Genomic DNA, 27195 nt, shown 5'->3' with positions numbered 1-27195 from the left:
GCACAGCACAGGGACACTTGGCCGAGGTTTTGCCAAGCTGGGAGAAAGCCTCTTGCAAAGCCTTGGGCCCAGCCTGTGGGCACAGCGGGCGGCGCAGCCCATCCCCTGGGCCAGTCCGGGCTGCTGAGGCCGGGCCGGGCCGGGCCAGGCTCGGGCCCCGGCAGGGAAGGGCCGCGGCCCTGGGCTCTGCTGAGGCTGCTGAGCTCCGGCCTGCCCTGTTCTGCAGCCCAACACATTGACAGCCATGGCCGTGCCCTGGGCCACCGCAGGCACCCAGGGCTACAGCTGAGGCCGCGCCTTCTCCCACTGAAGGGAGGCTGGCTCTGTTCCCTCGGAGGGCACAGCTTAGCTCCCAGCACCTTTGTGAACCTGCCTGCTGGGGAAATGCTGGGGGCCAGAGTGTTCCAACCCTTCTCACTGGGAAGTGTGGCTGGTGGTGTAGGGATTTTAACATTTTTTCCCTCTAAATTTGTGTCCTGGCAGAGGGTTAAGTTTGCTTGCTCTCAGTAGGGCGCTTTTCTTCTTGGCGGTCAGTTGGGTTTCAATGCAGCCAGGGTTGAAAGAGGATCTCTGGCCGCTTGGGCCGTGGTTGTGGGACACCTTGGCTTCATCCTTCCTTTGGCTGTGATTTGCACTGGTGCTTGTGCAGGCATTTTACAGTAACTGGCTTCAGTTTGTTCCTCCTGGTACCAAAAACCGAGACTAAACCTCTTTAACACCACTGTGGTATTAAGAGGCAGGCCTTACTTTCTTGACTTGCTGGATGCACAGGCCATTGGCATCACAGGGCCTTCTTGGTGGGGTCTTCAGATACCCTGGTGGTCACTAAGGAAGGAAGCTTTTTTTTCTGGGAAAAACATACTTTCCCATGTGTGGAAAAGAATAACCTCTCACTTCCCCCTCCCTTTCTATACAAAGTGATACAGGCAAGTGCATTCATATATCTCTATCTTCCTTATCTATCTATCTATCTATCTATCTATCTATCTATCTATCCTATTAATCTATTGTGATGTTGCGTTTTATTCAACTGGTATGCTCTATCTCGAAAATGTACCTCTTGAAAATATATGGTTTATTCCAAGCTGTGTTCCTCCCCTGAAGTCTCATCAATCTGCAATCCCATTGACCCAAATCTTATTTCGCACCCACTTTGAATTTCCCTCTTAAGCTGTGCAAGCAAGAACAGATTCTCTCATGTCCCATCTCTCCCCTAGGCTCCCCCTCTCTCCCCCTCCCTTTCCCTTTCCCCCTTCTCCCTCAGAAACCATGTTACATCCGGGGCTGGGACCCCAATAAACCCTCATCTAATCAGCACCCTCAGAAGCCGTGTGGAGTCTCCTTGCGTGCCTGCTGCTGCCAGCGAACTCACAGCCCAGGGGGCCCTCCGGGGACTCCCCGGGGAGCTCCCCTCAAAGGAACTGCTACAATCTATGAAATATTTCTATGCACGATATTTTGTTTATTTGGAAATTATGACACATCACTTGAGAGCTGGAAAAGAAAACCATCCATCTTTGATATAGCAAAGCTTGGGTGGAGGAGCAAACCTGAACTGTGATTTCCTTCTTGCTAGACATATGCTGGCTTCTTTAGATTGACTTTGAACCAAAATCCTGCAAAGCAGGAAAATGACTGGTGGCCATCACTCTGATATCCTTAAAAGCACTTTTTTCATTTTAATTGTTTTCATCTACGATGGCTGGTAAATACCTTCCTTAAGTTATGTGCTGGCAATATTGGAGGTAGAAAATAACATAATACTGCATATTTTAGATACTTGATAGTTTTCTTGTGAAATTTTCTGGCAGTATCTCCTGCCCCAAAACTAAAGCAGCAGGTCAGCTACTGAGCACAACTCATTGCATAGCTGCAGCTCATGTTTCTACAGTGGAAGTGGCTTTTTGTTCTTCTGCATGGGTATGAAACACTACCAATTGAAAGGCTGCCTACAGAGCAAAGAGCCTTTTTTAGGGTAACCTGGACTTTGGGAAGGTGGTAGCTGTTACATGAATACCCAGCAAACTGCTGAAATTAATTTTTGTGACTACTCTCTCATGATTTTGGCCTGGCTTCTTTAGGAGATTCAATTTTCATTAGAAATGGCACAGTGGAGCCAGTGCTGCCTCGGGACAGGTGGAGCTGGGACAAATGGCACATTGATTTTGATCTCAACAAAAAGCCACCTGAGCTCCTCATGACAGCAACCCCACAGACTGGTAACGGATCCATTAAAAATAACTCATCACAGACCTTTTAACTTGAAGCTCTGACACATGGAGCTTGTTCACTTCTGCCATGGAGGAAGGGAGTTTGAAGACAAAGAGGTTTAGCAAGGAGATCCATGTACAACAAAAGTGCTTCTATTTTAGCAAATGAAGTATCATAGGATGTAAAACCTCATCCATACTCCAGTCTTATCCCTCCATTTACCCAAATTCTTGATCTTAATTCCTTTGTCAGTAGGAAAATATGACAGGGAAGTGTAGATCTTCCTTTCCTTCTTCACCTGGGCAGCTTGTAATCTCGTCTTCTTCCATAAACAAGAGCAGGCAAACGGGAATTTTGTCATGAAAGCATACTTGGGAAAGTTTGCCCTGTGTTTGTTTTTGTCCCGAAGTAACTGAGATTCATTGGAGTATTTACAAGCCATAAATGATGGATTTATTTTTTTTGCTAGAATTTTGATTTTTTTTAGACCTTTTCTGCTGCAGAAGAGCCTGGCACTTGCAGAACTCTTGCCCCATGCACTTCTCCAGTGCTTCTTGCAGAGAAGCTTTGGGAAGCACTCAGGAAAAGTGCCATGTTCATGTGTGGTTTATGGAGCTCACAGGACAGGGAAATGTCTTTGCAGTGGGCACTGCCTTTTATTCCAAGGTGTAGAAGGATTCTTGGATGAACAAGGCCATGATATTCTCCTGTGGAAATTGGACAGCCCTGGGCTGCAGATTACAGAGTTACTCTGAAAACCATGTACTGTACTCAAACAGGAACAAGATAGACCATGCACTGTCCTCAAACAGATACAACAATAAAGAATGAGCATTGTGCCAGGATGAAACCAAATGCGCCAAGCACGTCGTGGGAGCTGCTCATTTGGCACACCTTAGCTAAAGACGCTTATAGTATGACAACCAATCAGTAATTAAGATGTATGTGTGAATATAGCTACTTAACCAATGAGCATTAAGAGCATTAAGCACTAGAGGCATGAGAATGTGTATAGAAAAGGATAAATATGCCAATGTTGCTTAATAAAGGAGGATGACATGTAGCCACATTTGTTGTGAGTGTTGTTACTCGGCCGACTCTCCATGGGATCCTCACCACCAAGGAATTGTCTTTGCTGTGGGCACTGGCTGTTACTCCAACACCTGTGTCATTTGTTCTACTGGAATCCTTGTGAGAAAGGTTGTTCTTTGCCATTGAGATTTTTAGTTGACATTTTTGATCTCAAACAGCCCAAAGTTTTCCATCTCACAGGTTTCTGATGCTGGTTTTTCCTTTCCAGTCTGTTGTTGGCCAAGGAAGATGCTGCTTAGATTCTGCAGGCCCCCATACATGAGTACTGTTATAGGTAAAAATCGATCCAGCCAATTTAATAAAAATAAAATATAAATTTATTCACAACCGATATACAGTCACGACAGCCAACAATCAAGGACAGCACCGACCCCGAGATGGAAGCTGGGTGAACACAGATCCGCCTTCTATTGCACCCAATCCCCCCTGTTCACCAATGCCGCTTGGCAGAATCCGTTCTTATACTCTTTTTCTAGCCCGTGGCGGAGTCCCTTTGTCTTTCCTCAGGGTTCTTCATATTCATGACGCCTCTATTCTCCGTCCTGTGCTGGACAAAACCTTGTCCGGGAACTGATGTGTATCCACTCTTGGGTTACCTGAATCCCGTGTGCAGATGTATGTCCTTGATGGTCCCCTCTGTCTAAGATGAACATCTCCATGGGCCATCATCGCTGGGCCTCCTCCTGTTCACACCAGTGAGAACGACAATCTCCTGTGCCGGCTGGGTTCACTTCCTATGTTAATGACACTCCTCCTACCCGACTGCCAGCTGCGGTTTCCTCACCCTGTGAAGCAATCCCCTCTTCCCTTGCTACTGTGATTTCAAGGTTTGATATTTTATTCTTATATATATACATATATTCTATCAGTATGAATTACCATAATATACATAACAGGTACCAAGCTGAAAGTTCTCCAGTGCTCCACAGCAGCCCAGTTATCCACAGGAGGGCCAAGAGCAGCTCCAGAAGCTCCAAGGAATTCTAACAGATTAATTTCTGTCCCTCAGGAAGGCAGGGCTGGGTCTGAAGTACAGGGTCTGACCCTGCACCCACCTTTGCATAAGAGCAGCTGTCCCACTCTTTATGAAAGACACATAACATGCGCCACTCTTAATTCAGTACTGGCTTTGTCAGTCTTATAGAGCTTTTTAAAAAAAAAAACAGACTGGTCAAAAAATTATTTATATTTTTGTTGGTTGGGTTGTTTTTGGCTTTTTTTTTTTCTCGGTTCTTTGCTTTGGTGCTCAGAGATCATGAAGTAAAAGAGATTTTCTGTTCAACTTGCCTGGCAGTATGCAGGGGACAAGGAAAGGAGATCAGTGTTTCACCAGCTGGTTAAGGAACTCTAAAAGCAATTGTGCTGTCCCTAATCAGGGGGTGGGGGCACTGCTAACAGCCTGGATTGTCCCCACCTCTGTTCCCCTCCTTACCAAAGTGCTGTGTAGATCCAGAGCCTTGTACCTCGGCCTGATGGTGCAAAAATCCTCCCAACATCCCTCAGATTGCAAAAATAAAGGCTTTGTGCTCATTAAGGTGAAAAACTGTATGGGTGGCCTGCAGCTAATGTTCTTTTGTTGCCTGGACCCCAGTCAGTGCTGACATCTAAATGACTGACCAGCCCCAAGCTGCTCTTAAGACTGTTTTAATCAAAGGCACTGAAGCTCTGTTGAGTGCAAATTCTCCAGGAAAACAAGCACGGGAACTTGGATAATGTTGGTGGTAAAAGCATATTACAGAATGGTACCAATTCCAGCCTTTATTTTCCCTTCTTTTGCTGCCATGCATTAAACTGTGTCAGACTCATCAGTGAACTGGGTTCTTCCAGGATGGGGTGTGCAAGGATGATCCCTCAGCTCGTGTGTGGACCTGGTGTGCACCAGGCCAGAGAGGTGACTGTCATCCATAGCCAGCCCCTGTCTGCCAAGAGAACAGGGAGCTGCAGCTCTGAGGAACTCAGGGGTGAGGCAGCAAACAGCCCAAATGCCTAGTTTATATCAGTTAATGGTACGGAAGGTTTACTGCTGAGAGATTTTTATTTTCCTGCCCAGAGCTGGAAAAAAAGAACCCTGGAAGTTTGCTTTAGCTGTGAAGAGACTCTTTTCAACAGGTTCCAGCTCTGTTGCTTGTTTCAATTAAAAGCAGAGCCAAACTCTTCAGTTGGTCACATCAAACCAACATAATTTTCAGGAGTCTCTTAAAGACATAAGAGTGTCAACATTATTTCATTTTATAGTACTTACAGTCTTTTAATTCAGCCATGGAATACTTAGGCCATCACTGACTATATCAAATAACTGGAAAAAGCACTGGAAAAGAAGTTTTATTACAACTAAGTTTTAAAATCTAATGAAGGAACTTCATAACAAAAACTATCTAGTAAGAATACAGTGATTGAAACATCTCAAAGCTCTTTGATAATGGAGCCCTGAACCCCAGTCATGTGCAGTGCAGCCTCAGCTGTCCCTTTGAGGCCAGAGAACTGCCAAGGCTCAGGGCTGGGATGAGCCTTCGTCCAAAACCTGCTCCAAGACTGACTGGGAATCAATCCAGAGCAGGGCTCACACAAAGAACAAAGTCTCAAGGCCAAATCCAAACCTTCATCACGTTGGATTTGTTTTAACACTGATCTGGAGCAAATTTGCTTCTCCTGCAACACCACTGTTACCATGAAACTTTACATGAGCTACTAAATAAGCACTGTCTTGTCCTGTCCTGTCCTGAGCTGTGCTGCCCAAATGATGTACAGAGGTTTCTCTGCTTCTGCCCTCTGCTCTTGGCCAGGCAGCCTCAGTGGGAGCCAGCTCTGGCTGCAGCCCCAGCAGGCCCCCAGGACAAGGCCCAGCAATTAAGAAGCCACTGGAAGGACTGGGCAGCAGCAGAACCCTCAGCAGAGTTATTTGGACAACCATGGACTGGCCACAACTCCACAGTAGCATGACTCCCAGTCAGGCTACCTATGCAGGAGCAGAGTTATAAGAAAACTGTGGAGAAAAATCAACAACTGACCGTCTGAGCTCGTACAACTTGCGAATGCCAAGATAGCAGCCTATCAGCACAAGTGGCACAGTGATCACTGTCACCACCGTGCCTAACATGCAGGACCAGCGCACATCCTGGGGGCAGACAATTCTTGGGAGGCGCACTGGATCCGGGGCATATATTCCTGTTTCATTGATAACGTCTGTGGGAGCAATGGGGAGCGTGAGCCCGTGCTGTGCTGCACTGCTGAGCTGGCAGCAAGGTGGGTACGGGCAGGACATTCTCTGTTTCCCCCAGAGCTGGGGCCTGCAGGCACCTTGCCGCCCCTGGGCACAGGCTGTGCCACCCAACAAAGCCCAGCAGGCCGGGAGGAGAGCCCGGGGGCAGCGCAGCTGCTTGGGCAGTGGCTGCTGCCAGGGACACGGGCCAAAGCCATCCCTGAGCAGCCACTGCCAGCCCTGGCCCTCCCTGCCCCGTGACAGCTCCCCCAGCCCCAGGGGACAGGCTCAGACCCCATCAGGAGGCATGGGAGCCTTGCACTCCCCCTCTGCCCTTTCCCCACCATGGCCACCCTGTGCAGCTGCTCCCAGCTTTTGGGACATGGCTCCCATGGAAGGAGCCCAGCAGGACTGCTGAGCCTGGCTGAGCCTGGCACAGCAATCACCTTCTGTGGCACTGTCTGGCATCTCCTCCCTTTGTGCATCGGTGGCTGGCACTGAGCCATCGCTTCCTCCAGGAAGTGCTGCCTTCCGCAAACCTTTTTGGTCCATGTCTGGAGAAAGGATAAAGGACAGCTGAATCTGGTGGAACCATTCCCGATTGGGGTGGTGGCATCTTCAGGAAACACTATGTGTCAATGATATGGATAAGTATCAGGGAAAGGCCAAGGCTTTTGGGGCTGCTCCAGGGGCCTCCCTTCTCCAAATAGTTGTCTTTCCAGATCTACTCAGAGACCAGGAAGTTGCAGGGGATCTCAGGGTGTGCATGCCCTTTGGTGAAGGTTGGGCTCCCTGTCAGCTGATGCCAAATGCCTTCCTGCAGGGGCTGGGCAGAAGCTGCAGCCAGGCCAGGCTGGAAAACAGCCCTGCAGGGCGTGAAAGCAGCAGCAGCAGCAGTGGGGCAGCGAGGCTGCCATGGATCCCTTCCCACTGTGCCGGGCACAGTGTGTCCAGATGTGCAGCCAAAGCCCCCGGCTGCTGAGTCCCAGGAGAAGCATGAGGGAAATGCACCCACCACGTTGTCTCTCCAGTTCAGTCAAGATTTGGTCCAGTCGTTTGGATTCCTCCAGGGACTCACTCTGTTTTATAGGTTTTTTCCTCCCTCTCAGAGGACCTTAAAAGAAAGTATTTCCATTTCTCCAGAAATGGATTCCACAGAAGCAGGGCTCAGCCTGTGGGGACAGCAGGGGTAACCTACTCACCCCTACCATGGGAGCTGGGCTTGTGTGCAGCAACCAGCCCTGGAGCTTGAAAAGTCCTCCCTGCAAACACACCTGTAACTCAACAGCCACACAAGCTCCTGTCACCTGGTTCCTGACAGTTTGTCAATGATTATTCTCTGAGGGGAAGTTGAGAACTTACCTGCAGAAGCTCCCAAGGGTTCCAAACCACCTTCCATCCCAGCTGCTGGAGAACCTATCCCAGCACCCTCACCTAGAAAGGGAGCATAGATCAGAACCCATTTCCATGGTGTGCTGGGGTCCCCCTCTGCTTTTGGGAACTGGGCACTGCAAGGGCGTCGGGTAAGGCCATGGGAGCCAGATGTCAGTGGACAAGGCCAAAGCTGCACAGGGGCCTGGGGCGCTCTGGACTGGCTCTGGTCACTCTCCACCCTCTTTGCAGCCCCTGTGAAACATCCCTGGAGGGGCACGCACTGACACACAGCAGCAGAGAGGGCAGCTGAATCCTCAGCAGGGCTCAGGCCCAGAGGCACAGCAATTACCTCCTGGGCCTGTGCCTGCCATTGCCTCCCTTCCTGCAGCAGAGGCTGCCAATGATCCACTGCTTCCTCTGGGAAACTCAGTCTTCAGCAGAGCCTTTCGTTTCATCTCTGCAGAAAGAAAAGGGAACAGTTGGATTAGGTGCAGATGTTCCCCTTTCTGGGAGTTGGAATCTTCAGGAGACAATACTGGTCAAATTGATGGATAAGGATCTGGAAATCATAAAAACTTTTGGGCTTGGACAGGGCACTCTCTTGTCCAAACAGCTGCCATTCCTGATCTGCCTGGTGACCGGGAAATTGCAGGGGATCTCAGCCCAATGGTGCAGTTTGGGCTTCCTGTCAGCTGATGCCAAATGCCTTCCTGCAGAGGCTGGGCAGAAGCTGCAGCCAGGCCAGGCTGGGAAACAGCCCTGCAGGGCATGGAAGCAGCAGCAGCAGCAGCAGCAGTGGGGCAGCGAGGCTGCCATGGATCCCTTCCCGCTGAGCCGGGCACGGCGTCTCCAGATGTGCAGCCAGAGCCCCCGGCTGCTGAGTCCCAGGGGAAGCATGAGGGAAATGCACCCACCACGACGTCTCTCCAGGTCACTCAGCATCTTGTCCAGAAGTTTGGCTGCCTCCAGCGACTTGCTGTCTCCTGTGTCTTGGTTCTTCCAACTAGGAAGACCTTAATGGAAAGTGATTGAATTTCTCCTTCAGGCCCGAGTGGCAGTGAGGGCACCTGGGTGATTGGTGCCCTCCAAGGCACTCCCTCAGCTCTGCCTCCCACTCAGGAGCAGGGGCAGCGGGAGCACGTGCCTGCAGTGGCCCCACACTGGGATGGAAGGAGCCCCTTGCAGGCCAGTCAGGGCATAAAGGACTCCCTGGAGCTGCCAGCAGCTCTAAACCCAGCCCCAGGCAGGCCCAGAGCTTGGCAGTGGCAGCAGGAGCAGCTCAGGCTCCTTGGGGCTGGCAAAGGAGCTGCCAAAGGCTCAGCCCCGGGGCACAGCCCGGGGCCCAGCCCCTTCCCTCTCTGCTCTTCTCCCTGGCTGCACAAAGCACACGGAAGGACACACTGGCATTGCACACGGGAGGAAGATGAACAGCTAAATGCTCCTTCCTCCCAGTGACAGTGATCCTGTGGGATCCCTCAGAGCCTCAGTGGGGAGCAGGGCAAATTTTCGAGATTCTTTCAATCCTGAGATTATGTTGAGGAAAATGCCATATGACTGAGCTCTTGTCGCCTGGACACAGAGTATTTTCTCTGAAAAACTCACAGAGAACTTACCTCCAGCATTCTCCGGGGCTTTCAAGTCATTATCTGATAGGGCATCCAGATACTCCATGACACCATCCCAGTCTAGAAGGGAGCAAAGATCAGAACCATTTCCATGGTGTTCTGGGATCCCCCTCTGTCTTGGGGAACTGGGCACTGCAAGGGGGTCGGGTAAGGCCTTGGCTGCCAGATGTCAGTGGACAAGGCCAAAGCTGCATAGGGGCCTGGGGAGCTCTGGAATGGCTCTGGTCACTCTCCACCCTCTTTGCAGGCCCTGTGCAACATCCCTGGAGTGGTGGCTGGAGGAGCCCAGGGCCTGTTGGGGATCTCTCCCTCCCACAGAGGAAACCCTCCCTAAAGCCCTGGGCAAAACCATCCCCAGCACTTCCCGGGGAGCCGGGAGCGCTGTGCCGGGAAAGGGGAGCCAGGCTGCCGGCTCACCTGCTCCCCGCACTTGCAGCGGAGCAGCCTGGGCAGTCCTGGCAGGCAGGGCCACGGCCAGGAGGAGCAGAAGTAGGAGGCGCAGAGCAAGGGCCATGCTGCCTTGCCCTCTGCCAGTCCCGCAGCTCTTGCTGCCACCGCTGTCCTGACACCGCTGTCCCAATGTCAGCACCGCTGCTGCCACCGCCACTGCTGCCGCAACAGTTGTGCTCAAGCACTGACTGCTGGCTCCTTGTGCTGCTGTGCAACCACGGGGCTCTGGCACCTCTGGGACCTCAGAGCCTGCTGTGTCCTCAGCCTCCTGTGACCCCTGAGCCTGCTGTGACCTCATGCCCTTAGCTGTCCCTGGGCACGGAGCTCAGCCTGTGCTGATCCTGGGTGGGCTTTGCTCCTGCTACCACCCGGACACTGGGGTGACAGCTCCATCTCTTTAGTGCAAGAGAAGAGCTGGGCCAAGCCCTGCCCACCTTCAGTAGGGGCCAGAGAGCAGGGCCAGTGCCTTCATGGGGAGAGGACCTTGTCTGGCTGGAGGCAGCATCTGCACAGCAACAAGCTGTTAAAGCAGCTGGCACAGGGACATCAGGCATGGGCATGCAGATGGGAAATGTCTGCTCCAGGTGTCCCAGACTGAGGTGTTTGGCCGTTCCTGTAAAGCTGCAGATGGACACCTGTTGAGACAGGACGTGGCTGAGGCCCCAGTTGCAGCTGGCACACAGAGACCCTCCTGCACTGCAGGAGATTCCCACTGTGCTCAAAGTTTGCCTCTGAAGACGGAGAGGTGAGGTTGTCAGAAATCCTAGAAAGTATCAGGGAAAAGGTTTTAAGTTGCTTGTTGTCACTCGGTACAAATCTCCAGTGAGAAAAGAGCCTCTCCAGTGTGCTGGGTGTCTTGTGATGACTTCATTCTTCTTAGAGCGAAGATTACCAATAAATGCAGTTTTATTTTTCATTCTACAAGTGTGAATGTGTTCTAAATTTTTCTAATTTGAAAAGTAATTTGAAAAATCCTAAACGACTATGGAAAAATGTAAGAAACATTTGGGGATTTTTTCCTATGAAAAATAATGCTGAATATTTCTAAAAATATATAATATGTCAAAATGTAAAACAATGACAAAATGGGGTCACTTTTTCTCAGGAGTCCTATGTGTTCGTTGCTGCATGCCCACCCCTGACTGTGCCCAGACAATCAGCTCAGCCAGTGCTGGTGGTAGCACACAGACACCTGAGATGAAGCCCAAAGATGTTGCTGCACTCAGGCCCTTCCCTGGCAGGAGGGCCGCACCACCTGTCCTGGCTGGACACCGGGGCCAGCACCTCTGGGGACAGAGGCTCCTCAACATGTACTGACCAATAAGCTGGTCATGCAGCCATGGCCAGGACAACAGGCACTGGCAAGGAGACGCAAGATGACAGGTCCAGTTCTCCACGACTGAGGCCTTTGGCCGGTCTTGTGAAGCTGCAGAGGTGCTCCTGTGGAGAGAGGAGGTGGCCGAGGCCCCAGCTGCCAGTGGCACACAGGGACCCTCCTGCACAGCAGGGCCCAGAGCTGGCAAGGCTCCCCAGCACGGCTGGAGCTGCTGGCACAGCTCGGCTCAGCTGGACAGCTGCCCCTTATTGCTGGATCTGGATCTATGTAGAAATTACAAACAGGACAGTACTACTCAGGAATGTGCCTTGAGCCGTTTCATTTTCCAGCATCAGTCTCATTATATGGTTATGACAATGGGAAGATGCAAGCATCTCACATCCCAAGCAGTAGACCAAGAACTTAATGTTGCAACTTACTTTAAAAGTTTCCTGGCCAATCACAAAAAGCAAAACCTATTGACAGTAGTTCCATCCAATTACTATAAGCACACATTCCTTTGCTTAAAATCGTGCTTGCTTATTTCAAATATAATATCTGCTTAAAATACAACGCACAGAGCTCCATTATTAAGCTTAGAACTTCCTCACGTTCAACTAGATAGACTTTTCTGCAGGTTAGGGACTTGTTCTAGACAAGTCTTAATACATAGACCATTGCTCTCTAAGCCTTTACTTGCCTACTTCTTATACAATTTTTCTACTGACAAATCTTATGATTACTTCTTAGCTCTAATTGCAGTTCTGCTGTTACTGAGGCTTGCCTTTTGCAGCTTTGCCAAAACCCTCAGATTTTATGGATTCCCACAATTCCCCCTCTTGGTTCAACTAAAAAGAAACTTTCGTAACTGTCTCGTTTATTAACTCCCTTCCGTTTTGTAGCTTTACTCTAATATATCTGCTTGTTACTTGCTTAAAGCTTCCTTTTTGCTCACATTAAGTATTGCTATATTACAACACAGCAATTTAATGCTGTGAAAGTCCAGTCAGTTCAAAGGGCATAAGTCACGTCTGATAACAATTACAAGTCATTGTTCAAAAAATCTCACCTGTTCTAAGGTTTTATTTCAAAACCTTTTTCTATGGCTATACCTTCATCTACCATAACTGTAAGATTTTGAGAACTTTCTGTGAATCTATTTCCTGCTTTTCTCTCTTGTATGATAAAAGCTTCTTTCATATTTTGTCCATCATTTGTCGCACCAAAGTCTGCAAGGTGTCACTACTAGTACGGCCACCAAAACACTCAGCACGTATAGACCTATCTTACAGAGTTCCCTTAGCCAAGGTGCAAAGCTCCATTCCTGGAACAAATCATCTAACTATGACAGACCATCTTCTTTAACTTGAGCTGTCAAATCTTTCAGCTTTTGTATGCTGTTTGGATGGATTCAGAATGATCTGACAGAATCATACAACAGAATCCTTCAAATTCCTCACAACCATGTCCACGTGCCAGTAAAAGAAAATCCACTGCTGCCCTGTTTTGAAGGGTAGCATGTCTAACACTATTAACATCTGTCAACATGCCACTGATTGCAGTGGATGTGGCATTAGTTTCTTTACTCAGCCAACATCCAACTTGATCTAATTGTTTCAATGCCATTGATGAAGCCAGGTGGGGTAAAAACAAACCTTGCAGCCTGGGCAGCCCTGGCAGGCAGGGCCACGGCCAGGAGGAGCAGGAGTAGGAGGCGCAGAGCAAGGGCCATGCTGCCTTGCTCTCTGCCAGTCCCGCAGCTCTTGATGCCACCGCTGTCCTGTCACCGCTGTCCCAACGTCAGCACCGCTGCTGCCACCGCCGCTGCTGCCGCAACAGTTGTGTTCAAGGACTGACTGCTGGCTCCTTGTGCTGCTGTGCAACCATGGGGCTCTGGCACCTCTGGGACCTCAGAGCCTGCTCTGACCTCATGGCCAAGGTGGAATTGTTTGGGAAGGTGGATCTGCCTTCTTCGGGAGGGAGCTCATCCTGCCCAGCTGCTCTGCCCAAGGGCTGTGACACAGTCCCAGCTCAGCTGATCTCACAGGCTGGGACATGAAGGGATGCAGAGCAGCTCTGCCAGGATGGACTTGGGGTTGCTGCTAGAAGTGAGGTTGGACATGAGGCAGCCATGTGCATCCAAAGGAGAGTGCCCAGCAGGTTGAAGGAGGTGATTCCACCTCTCTGCTCTGGTGAGACCCCACCTGGAGTACTGTGGAGGAGGTTTTACAGTGGCCTCTGTGAGCCATCAAGAAGTTTGATAAGAGGATCCATGTTAACCCCTGAAAGAATTTTCTGCCAATTTTCTATGTCATTGACATAGAAACCAAGAAAGAATGAAGGATAAATAAGAGAAACTTGCAATGGCCTATTCCAAGAAGAGCTTTGTAAGAATGTAGAAAAGGCATGCAGGATAGAATAAAAACAGGGTTTGAAGCCTTCTGGAAATGGAGTGTGTTGCTTTGTAGTGTCTCGGTCTCTGCCATGACAGAGTACTGCATCCTGCTCTGGGTCCCCAAGACAGGAAGGACATGGACCTGTTGGATCTAGTCCAGAGGAGGGACAAAATGCTCTGAGGGCTGGAGCCCTTCTGCTTTGGAGACAGGCTGGGAGAGCTGGCAGTGTTCAGCCTGGAAGAGAGAAGACTCCAGGGACACCTGATTGCTGCCTTTCAGGGCCTTCTGGGGGCTTCTAAAGAGATGGGACAGAATTATTAGTAGAGCCTTTTGTGACCAGACCGAGGGGGAATGGTTTTAATCTAAAAGATGGTCAATTCAGAGTGGATGAAAGAAACACATTTTTTACACGCTTGGTTTTGAAATCCTGGCACAGGTTGCCCAGAGAGGTGGACATCCATCCCTTCAGACAGTCAAGCTCCTGCTCTGAGCAACCTGACCTAGTTCAAGGTGTCCCTGCTCACTGCAGGCCATTGGGACTAGATGGCCTTTAAATATCCCTTCCAACCCAAGCCATTCTGTGCTCCTGTGCACCATCAAAGCAGTGCTGCATTAGTGCTGGGCTGATTATGCTGGCACCTGTATTTTGGTAGTTGTGCCCTTTAGCAATTGGCCACGAGAGGATTAATGAGCTGGGCAGTAAAGTCTGCAAATAACACACAGTATGCTCAAGGAGAAAAAGAAGAGGAACACGGCTTCCAGTTCAGATAAATGCCAGCATTTTGCTGCCCATTTCCAGTTAAGAAATAAAGGAATGTCCTGAAGATCCCTTCATGTGGGTGCATTATTTGCCATATCAGTACTTGTGTTCTGTAAAACAGGTAAGTTGTTACAGCTTCTTGCCCCATTTATCCTTGGATAAACCCCAAATACTGCATTGCTCCTTGTCTACTTTCTTCCAAGTCCAGGCAAATTTTGTTCATTACTGAGTGGGACATATTCATCTGTTCACAAGCAAATTCCTCTTGCCACTCACACAATGGCAAGACTGCTTTATTGATTTGCTCTAATCAGACTGTAATTAAGGCCTACCTCTCACTAGAATTAAAACTGATGCATTGGGAGGCAAAGTGTTGAGTCATTTCTCCTGGAGTCTGGCACTGTAGAGAGTTGTTCTGTAAGTAAATGACATCTGAAGACAGGTGTAGTCTACCATACTTCTGGCATACTAGAAGTGAGAAAACAGCTTTTGAAACAGGATTTTATCCTTTCTTCCTCCACCTCCTCCTCCCAGGAATTTTAATCTCTGAGGTCTAAGCTCTTCAGCTGCCTCACAAACACTGTTTTAATTCAGACAGGCATCCATGCAGTGAGCCACAAATCAGGACCGTGGTGTGAACCTTGAACCAATGTAGGTTTATAGGACTGAAAATAATAATCCAATACCCAAGTTAAGCCAAGCCAATTAGTTATTTCCCAAATAACTCTACCTATCCTCAGTGATGTTTCAAAAAGGATCATTGTAAAGGCTAGGAGCGGGGAGAGACAATGTCATCAAAATTAAAAATACAGCTGTCTGAGACCTTTATATTCCTATAAAAAGAAAGTCCAAACTATTCATCTATGGAACATTAACTAAGAAGTGAACAAAAGACAGTAAAATAATTGCTTGGGGAACAAAAAACCCATAAATAAAAACAATCTTAAATGTAGATAATAAGTAAACCATCATGCAGAGAAAAAAAACAGACCTGCCAAAACTAAAACCAATAAGGCTGTTTCATCTGTCTTAATTAAAAAAAAAACCAAACAACACAACAAAAAAAAAACCAGAAAAGAAACAGAGATACTCAAGGGCATTACTTTATATAGAAACTTCAAGGTATTGGGAAAAACATGAACGAAACTGTAGCATGCAATTCACAGATGTAACCTAGAATTTGTTAGTGGATTTGTTGCAGAATTTCTGAGAGCAGACTGGAAAAGCATGAGGGCTAATCAGACCACGTGTGGGCATTCACAGCAGTCTGAGGGATTTACAACTGGAGGGAGGAAAAGCAGCACACAATTCCTGGGACAATCTCTTTGCTGGCTGTGGACTTTTTGACAGTCTGTCCCCTGGGGCTGGGGGAGCTGTCACGGGGCAGGGAGGGCCAGGGCTGGCAGTGGCTGCTCAGGGATGGCTTTGGCCCCTGCCCCTGGCAGCAGCCACTGCCCAAGCAGCTGCGCTGCCCCCGGGCTCTCCTCCCGGCCTGCTGGGCTTTGTTGGGTGGCACAGCCTGTGCCCAGGGTTGTTCCTTTCCCCCATGTGTTGTTGGTTTTGCCCCACTTGTCCATCTCTCCAAAGACCTGCCCTTTTGTTCACTGTTCCTCCTCCCATTGCATGTCAGTCCCTCTCCAAGCCTGCCCCTTGCTCTAGAAACTTCCCTATCAATTCTGTATCCTTCGGAACCCCATTGGTTTGTTTAAGTTCTTCCCCTCCCCTGTAATCCCCAATTGGTTTAAACCTTGTATTCCCCGCCTGGTGTTCCACCCTCAGTTTCTCCCAATTGGCTAAAGATTGTATCCTGCCCTGGGACCCTGCCAAGTTTGTAAGTTGGTGTATGCCTTTAATGCAGTGTTGGTCTGGCCCTGATTGTCTGTAGAATAATCACCTTTGGAAAACATAGAGAAGATTTCACCCTGTTTCTTGTCCCTACCCTGAGGGCAGTCCTACCCCCAAGGCAGTCCACCTGTGCTGTAGAGCAGCTGTGCCCTGCAGCCACAGCCCAGATTCGACAGTTTTCTGGGGGCGGCCCAGTCCCACTGTGGGTGTGGGCAGGGGCTGAAGAAATGGGGCAGCACAGCACTTCCCAAATCAGCTCTTCTGTTGCAGTAGAGAGATGGAGCTGTGACCCAGTGTCCTGGTGGTAGCAGCAGCAAAGCCCACCCGGCACCGGCACTGGCTGAGCTCCATGCCCAGGAGCAGCCGTGGATGCCAGCTCTGGGCCCTGCTGTGCAGGAGGGTCCCTGTGTGCCACTGGCAGTTGGGGCCTCAGCCACCTCCTCTCTCCACAGGTGCTCCTGTGCATCTCCAGAAGACCAGCCTAACAACGCAGGCAGCGAGAACTTGAACCATGACCTCAGCTCTCCACTTCTGCCCCTATCTGCCCTGCCATGGCGGCAGCACCGTCGTCACGAGGCCATCCCAAAACCCACCCCTCCACAACGAGACCCTCTGCCCCCGAGCCCCCTGGTCCTGTTCCCCAGCCAGGACTGAAGGTGGGCAGCCCTTGCCTGGCAGGGCAGAGCTTGACCCACATTTTATGTTCAAATAAAGAGATGGAGTTGTCACAACTATGTCCGGGTGGTAGCAGCAGCAAAGCCCACCCGGCAGCAGCACTGGCTGAGCTCCATGCCCAGGAGCAGCCGTGGATGGCCACGGTGTGGGCAGGCAGGAGCCAGGCAGGGGCTGCTGTGCCCAGCGGCGGGGCCCCGAGGGGATGGGGGAGCCCATGCTGAGCGTCCCTGTGCTGAGGGCACATTTCCTTCTGGGGGATCAGCTGGGCCTGGACCTGAAGAGGCACAAAGAGATATTTTGGGGTCCCTGATGAGGGTCCCAGGAGTCCCGCATGTTTTAAATGAATTAGCTTTTTTTGATTAGTAAGGAGAATTTATTCCATAATTAAAATACAGTTGTAGAAAGTCCAGAAGCAAATATCAGATTGGCCCTGAACCGGCTAACAGCATCAGGTGAGATAGGTGGGGCATTTCTCTCCTCTGTGCATCACGAAGGGACAGCTCTCTCAAAGTCTTTTTTGTACATTTCCAAGCTCCAAGGGTTGTGGAGGGCAGGAGTTTTTCTGCTTTCTTATGGTTGATCTTATCCTTTTTGCATATTCATGTAGTTTTTCCTTTCTTGCTGTAGCTCTTGCTGAGAGTTTCCCCAAAACTGGTAAATAATTCACTTTCTTAGAGGAAAATCTCCTGCAATATACAAGCTAGGAGGCACACATTTATCTTACAGATGATGCATATCGAATGCATATTGATGAGGTTTGGTCAGAGAAATAATCTTCTGGAATCAGCATTTCTGGGGATGAATATTCAGGCTAGGATTTTGGTGCATATTGATTGCCCGGAACCCTCCTTTGGTATGCTAGGATTTTCATTAGGCGAGATTACTGTAGTGTCAGCATGAATTTGTGCATGCAATCTATCAGAATCCCTCCCTTTCTATATTAATTTATTAAATTTGTACTTTTAGGATACACTTTGATAAAGCTTACTTATTTTCTAATTTTATGTTTAGTATTTATAAAACTTAACAACTACACTTTTATACTACTAGTGAGGCTATAAAATTAACAGCTCTTCTCATAAAATAGATTATTCTAAATCTTTAATTTCTTTTATTTGGATTGTCAATTATACTTTTTATATCAATGCATGTGCTTATTGTACTATAGATATATTTTGACTCCATAGTCGTTTAAGGCTGGTAATATTTGTAATAATGTTTTTCATGTTTTCTTATGTTGCCTGCTAAAATGCATCTTTATAACTGTCTCATGTTCTTGTTTTCTAATTCTTGAGCAATTTGCTTTATTCTACTCTCAGGATTTATTTCTTCTCTATCTCTTACAGAACAAGAAGTTTTAATATATTGCTTACAAATTTTGCCATTTTATTCTTTTTGCTATATTTCACATTTTCTTTATTCCAGTGTCTTTTACTACTCATAGCGAACATTCTGAATTTGTTAAAATTATAGCGTACTACACTAACTTGGGATTGTGCATATGGCTCATTCTTTTTGGGCTTGGATAACTAATACAGTGACAATAATCCTCTGCAGTTTTAACTCTCTACCTCTCTTAAAGCCCCTTTGGGTTGCAGCCAAAGGGCCAAGATGTGTATCTTCTTGGTAGCAGAGCTTACACCTTGGGATCTAGTCACTGATGTCATTCGTCTCACTCTCAGTATTTACTTCATAAGATTTAGAAGAGCCTTTTAAATTGTTTTTCAGGATTTAGGATAGCATCTGCTTATTTCTAATTGTTGTAGTTTTATTTCTTTGACATTTTAGCTCTAAAGTTGTAATTAGTCTATACACTTCTCTTTCTTTCAGCTACACTTGGCTTTTTTTCTTTTACTTTAATTTGATCTCTAATAAATATCTAACAGCTTTTGTTATATCCTATCTGATTTTAATTTTAATTTTAATGTTTCTTGGAACTTAAATCTGGTTTGTATTTTATATACTTAATTTTTTCAGATTTTTCACTAATCATATTACTTGTTCTAATATATTCTTTACACTGTCTAATATATTCTTTACACTGTTCCATTAGCTTTTACTTTTCTTTCCTTTCTTTTCTCTATTATAACAAAAGCACTAAAATATTTTATTTTTTGAAATACATTTGCATACCACACTCTAAATATTCAGTTCACTTAAAACAGCCTCATGTATAATACACTTTAAAATAAAACATTTTACTTCTCATAATAATCGGTTTTACAGCTTACAGGTTTAGGTATTAACATGCATCAGTCTTTTTTACTTCTAGGAGTAGTGGTGACTTTTTAGTGAGGTTTGGTTTGTGTTTCTGTTGGTGGTTTTACAGGTCTTCTGTTCTGCCTTTCTTTGCAGGTGCATTTCCCTCATGCTTCCCCTGGGTCTCAGCAGCCGGGGCCTTTGGCTGCACATCTGGACACGCTGAGCCCGGCACAGTGGGAAGGGATCCATGGCAGCCTCGCTGCCCCGCTGCTGCTTTCATGCCATGCAGGGCTGTTTCCCAGCCTGGCCTGGCTGCAGCTTCTGCCCAGCCCCTGCAGGAAGGCATTTGGCATCAGCTGACAGGCCACCCAGTTACACCACAGGCCTGAGATCCCCTGCAATTTTCCAGTCGCCGGGTAGAACAGAAAGGGCATCAGTTTGGAGAAGGGAGGTCCCTGGCCTACCCAAAAAGTTTATAGGGATTTCCTGATTCTTAGCCATGTCTTTGACAAGCATTCCCTCCTGAAGGCGCCACCTCCCCAGTGGGGAACAGCCCCACCTGATCCAGCTGTCCCTCTTCCTTTCTCCAGAAGTGGATGGAGAGGCTGGGCAGAAGGCGACATTTCCCGGAGGAAGCAGTGGATCCGTGCCAGCCTCTGCTGCAGGAAGAGAGGCGATGCCAGGCACAGTCCCAGGAGGTAATTGCTGTGCCTCTGGGCCTGAGCCCTGCTGAGGCTTGAGCTGCCCTGTCTGCTGCCTGGCAGTGCAGGCACAGCCCGGACAAGACTGGCACAGCCCAGGGGAATTATCCCGAGCAGACTCAGGGCACTCGGGTACTGAGCAGTCCTGCTGGGGTCCCTCCATGGGAGGCAGATCCTGAAACCTAGGAGCATCTGCATTCCCATGGTGGGGAAATGACAGAGCAGGACAGGAAGGCTCCAGTGTGTCCTGAGGGGGCCTGGTTCAGGGAGCAATTTCAGGGGGAAGAGGAATAGAGGGAGAGAGGAAATTAGGAAGGGAGCAAGAGAGGACTGAGGGAGGGATGATGGTGGCACTGCCTGCTGCATTTTTTCACTAGTGCTTTAGCAAGAGTTTTAGCTCTGGGAGTGGGAGAGCCCAAATGCAATCCGGGCTGCTCCAGGCACCTCGCCAGGGATGTTACACAGGGCCTGCAAAGAGGATGGGGATTGGTTAGGAGCCAGCACAGAGCTCCCCAGGCCCCTGTGCAGCTCTGGCCACGTCCATTCACATCTGGCTCCCACAACCTTACCCAACCCACTTGCAGTGCCCTGTTATCGGAGGCAGGGGGGCCCCAACACACCAGGGAAATGGTTCTGATCTGTGCTCCCTTCTAGCTTGGGATGGCAAATTGCATTATCTGGATGCCCTGCTGGATGATGGCTTAAAACTCTTGAAGAATGCTGGAGGCAAGTTCTCCATGTGCCTTTCTTAACAATATCCTGACCGTGCTGCAGGTGCCAGCACAGAACCATGCACATGTGTGCCCTCGCCCTGCGCGATCCCCTCACCGCTCCTGCGGCTCAGTGGTGCCCGTGCAGATCAGCAGAGATGGCAGAAGCTTCTGTGGCTGTTGTGTTACAGGTGTGTCTGCAGGGAGGACTTCTCCAGCTCCTTTGCTGCTTCCTACACAGAAGCCTGGCAACCATCACAGGGGTGAGTAGTGTGTCCCTGCTGAACCCACAGGCTGAGCCCTGCTTTTGTGGGATCCATTCCTGGGAAATGGAACTATGTTGCTCTAAGGTCCTCCAAGGAGAAAGAACAAAGCTACAGGACACCAGAAACCCCATGATCCATCCGAAAACATGAGGCAAATGCTGAAAGAATTGCTGCAAGCCGAACAAGGTGGGTGCATTTCCCTCATGCTTCCCCTGGGTCTCAGCAGCCAGCGCCTTTGGCTGCACATCTGGACACGCCGTGCCCGGCACAGCGGGAAGGGATCCATGGCAGCCTCACTGCCCTGCTTTTGCTTTCACGCCCTGCAGGGCTGTTTCTCAGCCTGGCCTGGATGCAGCTTCTGCCCAGCCTCTGCAGGAAGGCATTTGGCATCAGCTGACAGGCAGCCCAAACTGCACCATGGGCCTAAGATCCCCTGAAATTTCATAGTCTCCAGGATGATCACTAAGGGCGGGTGTTATCATGAAAGTGGACCCTGGCCTACCCAGAAAATTGTGTGGATTCCTGATCTTTAACCATGTCTTTCCCAAGTACTGGCTGCTGAAGATGCCACCTCCCAGTGGGGAACAGCCCCACCTGATCCAGCTGTCCCTTTTCCTTTCTGTAGAAGTGGATGGAGAAGCTGGGCAGAAGGCGACATTTCCCGGAGGAAGCAGTGGATCTGTGCCAGCCTCTGCTGCAGGAAGAGAGGCGATACCAGGCACAGTCCCAGGAGGTAATTGCTGTGCCTCTGGGCCTGAGCCCTGCTGAGGCTTCAGCTGCCCTCTCTGCTGCCTGGCAGTGCAGGCACAGCCCGGACAAGACAGGCACAGCCCAGGAGAATTATCCCGAGCAGGCTCAGGACACTTGGGTACTGAGCAGTTCTGCTGGGGTCCCTCCGTGGGAGACACTTCCTGAAACCTGGGAACAACTGCACGGGGTGCCTGAGGTGGGGAAAGGACAGAGAGAGATAGCAAGGCTCCAGCGTGTCCTTAGTGGGCTTAGCTGGGTCCCCTTAGGCTGAGGGAGCTGTCCCAGCAGATGGAGGAAGGGCGGCTGGGAGGACAGGCAGGAGGGAGTTTGCTAGGGATACTTGCAGCACTGCCTGCTGCAGTTCTTCCCAGGGATTAAAGGAGGGTTTTCTTTGTGTGACTGAGAGAATCCCCACGGGCCCTTGGCTGCTCCAGCCACATCTCCAGGGATGTTGCACAGGGCCTGCAAAGAGGATAGGGATTGACCATGAGCCTGCCCAGAGCTCTCCAGGCCCCTGAGCAGCTTTGGCCTTGTCCATTCACATCTGGCTCCCAAGGCCTTACCCGACCTACATGCAGTGCCCAGTTCCCTGAGGCAGAAGGGGATCCCAGCACATCATGGACATGGTTCTGATCTTTGCTAACTTCTAGACTGGGACCAGGACATGGATTATCTGGGAAACCTGCTGGATTATGGCTTGAAACTCATGGGAAATCCTGGAGGCAAGTGCTCAATGTAACTTTCCTGAGAGAATACACAGTGACCAAGTGGCAAGAGCTCATATATTTGCCCTTTCACTTAAGATCATCTGAAGGTTGATGGAATACGGAAAATTTTGCCCTGCTCCCTTCTGGAGCCCTGAGTGATCCCACAGGATCACTGTCAGTGCGAGGAAGGAGAATTTAGCTGTCCATCTTCCTCCTGTGTGCAATGCCAGTGTGTCCTTCCGTGTGCTCTGTGCAGCCAGGGAGAAGAGCAGAGAGGGAAGGGGCCGGGCCCAGGGCTGTGCCCGGGGCTGAGCCTTGTAGGCAGCCTGAGGATCTCCTGCAGTGCCACAGGAGCTCTTCTGTCCTGCCTTTCTTTGCAGCTGAACCTGCTGGTGAAGGTGGTGCAGTTTCCCAAGCCACATCCAGGACTGAGCCTCTGGGAGATGCTGAGGGTAAGTCATGGTCTTTTCCTCTGGGAGAGCTGCCAGCTCAGAGCCCAAAGCTGGGCCAGGAGGGCATTGCTGCAGGTGCCAGCACAGAACCATGCACATGTGTGCCCTCGCCCTGCGCAATACCCTCCCTGCTCCTGCGGCTCAGGCAATGGCAGCTGTTTGGAAAGTGAGAGCCCTGGACCTGCTCCAAAAGCCATGACATTTTCTGAAACCTATCCCCATGTTGGACAAGTGTGACATCTGGAGATGCCACCACCCAAATCAGGAACTCTTCCATCTAATCCAGCTGTCCTTTTTCCTGTCAGAAGTGATGGACCAAAAATCTGTGCAGAAGGAGGCACATCCTGGAGGAAGCATTTCCCCATGGACAGCCCCTGTTGCTGGAAGGAAAGTGATGCCAGACACGGGCACGGGCACAGCAGGTAATTGCTTTGCCGGGCTCAGCCCTGGGTGGGGCTGTGTGGCAGCAGCTCTTCCCCCAGGGCCTGCCCTTGCCCAGCAAGGCAGCAGCCAAAGCTGGAGGCGCCTCGGCTTCCAGGCGTCTGGAGCTCGTTCAGAGCCCCGGGGAAACGGGACTGGTGCAGCAACGTCCCTCCCGCTGCAGCTGCTGCGGAGCTGGCCCTGAGTGTCCAGAGGCCCAAGGCACAGGACCAGCCCCGAGCGGGAGCCCTGCCGCCAGCCCAGGGCCAGAGCCAGCCCTGGCTCCCGACTGAGCAGGGACTGCGCTGGGTCCTGACAGGGCCTGAGCCTGTCCCCTGGGGCTGGGGGAGCTGTCACGGGGCAGGGAGGGCCAGGGGTGGCAGTGGCTGCTCAGAGATGGCTTTGGCCCGTGTCCCTGGCAGCAGCCACTGCCCAAGCAGCTGCGCTGCCCCCGGGCTCTCCTCCCGGCCTGCTGGGCTTTGTTGGGTGGCACAGCCTGTGCCCAGGGGCGGCAAGGTGCCTGCAGGCCCCAGCTCTGGGGGAAACAGACAACATCCCGCCCGTACCCACCTTCCTGCCAGCTCAGCAGCGCAGCACAGCACAGGCTCACGCTCCCCATTGCTCCCACAGATGCAGCCGGCACCACAACACGTGTTCCCGATGCCCAGAAGGGCCTCGGAAGGGGCTTCTATATGGGAGCAGTCTGCTGGACAGGGTTACTGGCAGGCCTGCTTTGTTTGGACCTTATTCTCATATTGTGCTGTGTCAGAATCTGGTGTTACTGGAAGAAGAAACGGTGAGTGGACTTCTTTCCCTGAAAGAGCTTCTTTTGAAAATCTAATGTAGACAGGAAGCATTCCCAGCGAGGTCGTAGTGGAGCTGTGGCCAGTCCATGGTTCTCGAAATAACTCTGCTGAGGGTTCTGCTGCTGCCCAGTGCTTCCATTGGCCTCTTAATTGCTGGGCCTTGTCCTGGGGTCCCGCTGGGGCTGCAGCCAGTGCTGGCTCCCACTGAGGCTGCCTGGCCAAGAGCAGCCCCAGGGGCACGGGGCAGAGGCAGAGGGAGGTGGGGAGGAGAAAGAGCAGGGCCGAGATTGCCCTTGAGAGGCAGAGGCACTCTGGGGCCCGCTCCTGGCCAGGGACCCTGTCCAGAGCCATCCCCTGTTGGCCAGGGCCTTGAGGGGCAGCTGTCCAGCTGGGCTGAGCTGTGCCAGCAGCTCCAGCCGTGCTGGGGAGCCTTGCCAGCTCTGGGCCCTGCTGTGCAGGAGGGTCCCTGTGTGCCACTGGCAGCTGGGGCCTCAGCCACCTCCTCTCTCCACAGGAGCACCTCTGGAACTTCACCAGACCGGCCAAAGGCCTCAGTCATGGAGAACTGGGCCTGTCATGCTGCATCTCCGTGCCAGTGTCCGTTGTCCCTTCCACAAGTGCATTACCAGCTTATAGCTGGAAATATGCCGCCGCCACCACCCACCTCCCTCTCCGAAGGGACTGACCTTGCTCTCCATCCAGGACAGGAGGTGCAGCCCTCTAGCCTAGGAATGGATTGTTGAAAAAGTTATATTTACTTGTAAAAATTTTAAATGTTTATTAAAACCTTTATTAAAAGTATAACAAGAGACTGAATTGGGAAAATGTTATGGCTCCGGGTATAGAGGATTTTCCCACCACGTGCTCATCCACACAATGGAGGTTTCACCTTTTAACTCTTTTGCCCTTCTTAAAGTTCTGTCCATCAACTCCTTCTTTGATGTCCAGTGGTGGAGTTTACTTCCGTACATCTCGCTTGGAGGTCAGGTGCTGCTCTCGTAGCAAGGTGACCCTCTTAAATGTCCCAAACTCAGGTAACCCCATGATGAAAACACAACAGGGGGTAAAACATATCTGTAAGTGTATAAATCTTCTCTTAACATGTATACATGATATTTATCCTTTAATTGTGAGAGTCAACTGTCACATTACTCATCTATCACAGGCTTGAGTCCAGCTTCAGCTCAGGTGTATGTGTGCTACCACCAGCACTGGTGGAGCTGCTCGTCTGGGCACAGCCAGGCATGGGCAGGTAGCAGCTGGGCATGGGGCTCATCAGACCAACAGCACTCTCATGTTATCTTTGTCTTTCATTTTGAAACATTTAGATATGTTTTTCCTTTGTAGCATTGAGGAGAGTTTTTCATAGAATACGGACACCAGATATTTGTTCCCCTTTCCTCCAACAGTTCTGTATTTGTCCAAGTAGTTTTACAGTCAGGGAAACCTAGAATCCTCTGACACTTTGGCAATAAAAAGTAAAATTGCTTTTAATTCTTAATGTTTAGTCTTACACAGGCTGGACAAGACCGGCATTGCCCATGGGAATTATCCCAAACAGGCTCAGGGCACTCGGGTTCTGAGCAGTCCTGCTGGGGTCCTTCCATGGGGGACACATCCTGAAACCTGGCAGTAACTGCATGGGGTGCCAATGGTGAGGACAGGACAGAGGGTAAGAGCAAGGCTCCAGTGTGTCCTTAGTGGGCCTGAGCCTGTCCCCTGGGGCTGGGGGAGCTGTCACGGGGCAGGGAGGGCCAGGGGTGGCAGTGGCTGCTCAGGGATGGCTTTGGCCCGTGTCCCTGGCAGCAGCCACTGCCCAAGCAGCTGCGCTGCCCCCGGGCTCTCCTCCCGGCCTGCTGGGCTTTGTTGGGTGGCACAGCCTGTGCCAAGGGGTGGCAAGGTGCCTGCAGGCCCCAGCTCTGGGGGAAACAGACAACGTCCTGCCCGTATCCACCGTGCTGCCAGCTCAGCAGTGCAGCACAGCACGGGCTCATGCTCCCCAAAGATCTTGTAGAGGTTCAAAGCAAGACAGGAACACATGCCCTGATTCCACTTTGATGAATCCCAATGATTTTCTGCTTGCAGGATGGGCACAAGCAGTGCATGACAGGTATAGCAGAGCCGCTGTTCACTGTGTCACTTGCCATGGCCTCTTTCACAGTTGTATATTTCTCCCTTCATATATCCTGCCAAACACCTAAGGGAGAACTGGACCTCTAATTGCATCGCACATCTCCATGCCCATGCCCGATGTCCCTGTGCCAGCTGCTTTAACAGCTTGTTGCTGTGCAGATGCTGCCTCCAGCCAGACAAGGTCCTCTCCCCCTGAAGGCACTGGCCCTGCTCTCTGGCCCCTACTGAAGGTGGGCAGGGCTTGGCCCAGCTCTTCTCTTGCACTAAAGAGATGGAGCTGTCACCCCAGTGTCCGGGTGGTAGCAGCAGCAAAGCCCACCCAGGATCAGCACCGGCTGAGCTGCGTGCCCAGGGGCAGCTGGGGATGTCCACAGTGTGGGGAGGCAGGAGCCAGGCAGGGGCTGCTGTGACCAGTGGCGGGTCCCCGGGGAGGATGGGGCAGCCCATGCTGAGCGTCCCTGGGCTGAGGGACCTTTCCTTCCATGGGACCATCTGGGCCTGGACCTCCTCCAGTGGCTTGCCCAGGAAAAGAGGGAAGCCATCAAGAGCCTGTGAGTTACGCAGGGATGGGGTGCAGCTTCCTCCCTCCTTGGTTAGCGGGCGGATTAAAAGAGGCCTCTAGGGTTTGTGGCAAACAGGAGTGGGCAAACAGGGCCGTGGCATGTCTCTGAGGGGCAATTCACGAGGCAGTTTGCACAGGCAGGGCAAGCAGGCAGGGTTGCAGGTTTTCTTGCTAGGAAGGTTTACTGTGTGTTGTTTGCAGTGTTTCTGTTGGTTGCTTGGTTTTGGGGTTTCTGGTAGTAATGGTTTTTACACAATCAAAAACTGTAGTTAGTACAAGTGCATGTAACTAGGTGGAGCCCTCCAAAAAGGATGTGTCTGTCCTGACCCAGTCCTGTGCAGAGTGTTTGAGCTTAGCAGTGGTTTCAGGGGGCAGTGAGGAGAAAAGCTGCCTGCGGTGTGAACAGGTGAATTATGTCCTTTCACTGGTGGCCGAGCTTAGGGAGGAAATTTAAAGACTAAGGAGTATCAGGGAAAGTGAAAGGGAAATAGATTGGTGGAGTTCAGCCCTTCCATCCTTACGCGAGGCCCAGCAACATGGTCAA

At 50.5% G+C, this 27195-nt stretch overlaps 1 long non-coding RNA gene across 1 annotated transcript; it reads left to right on the top strand.

The window, feature by feature from the left end:
• Positions 1 to 23799: 23799 nt before the first annotated feature.
• LOC135287460 (uncharacterized) lies at positions 23800 to 24772 on the top strand. Its single transcript, XR_010351142.1, has 2 exons — positions 23800 to 23946; positions 24471 to 24772. It is a non-coding gene; the product is annotated as an uncharacterized LOC135287460 (long non-coding RNA).
• The last annotated feature ends 2423 nt before the right edge of the window (positions 24773 to 27195 follow it).

The sequence above is a fragment of the Passer domesticus genome, chromosome 29, assembly GCF_036417665.1.
Source record: "Passer domesticus isolate bPasDom1 chromosome 29, bPasDom1.hap1, whole genome shotgun sequence".
NCBI classification, from domain to species: domain Eukaryota; kingdom Metazoa; phylum Chordata; class Aves; order Passeriformes; family Passeridae; genus Passer; species Passer domesticus.
The sequence above is the reverse complement of the archived record's forward strand: the minus strand, read 5'-3'. Positions and strand labels throughout refer to the sequence as shown.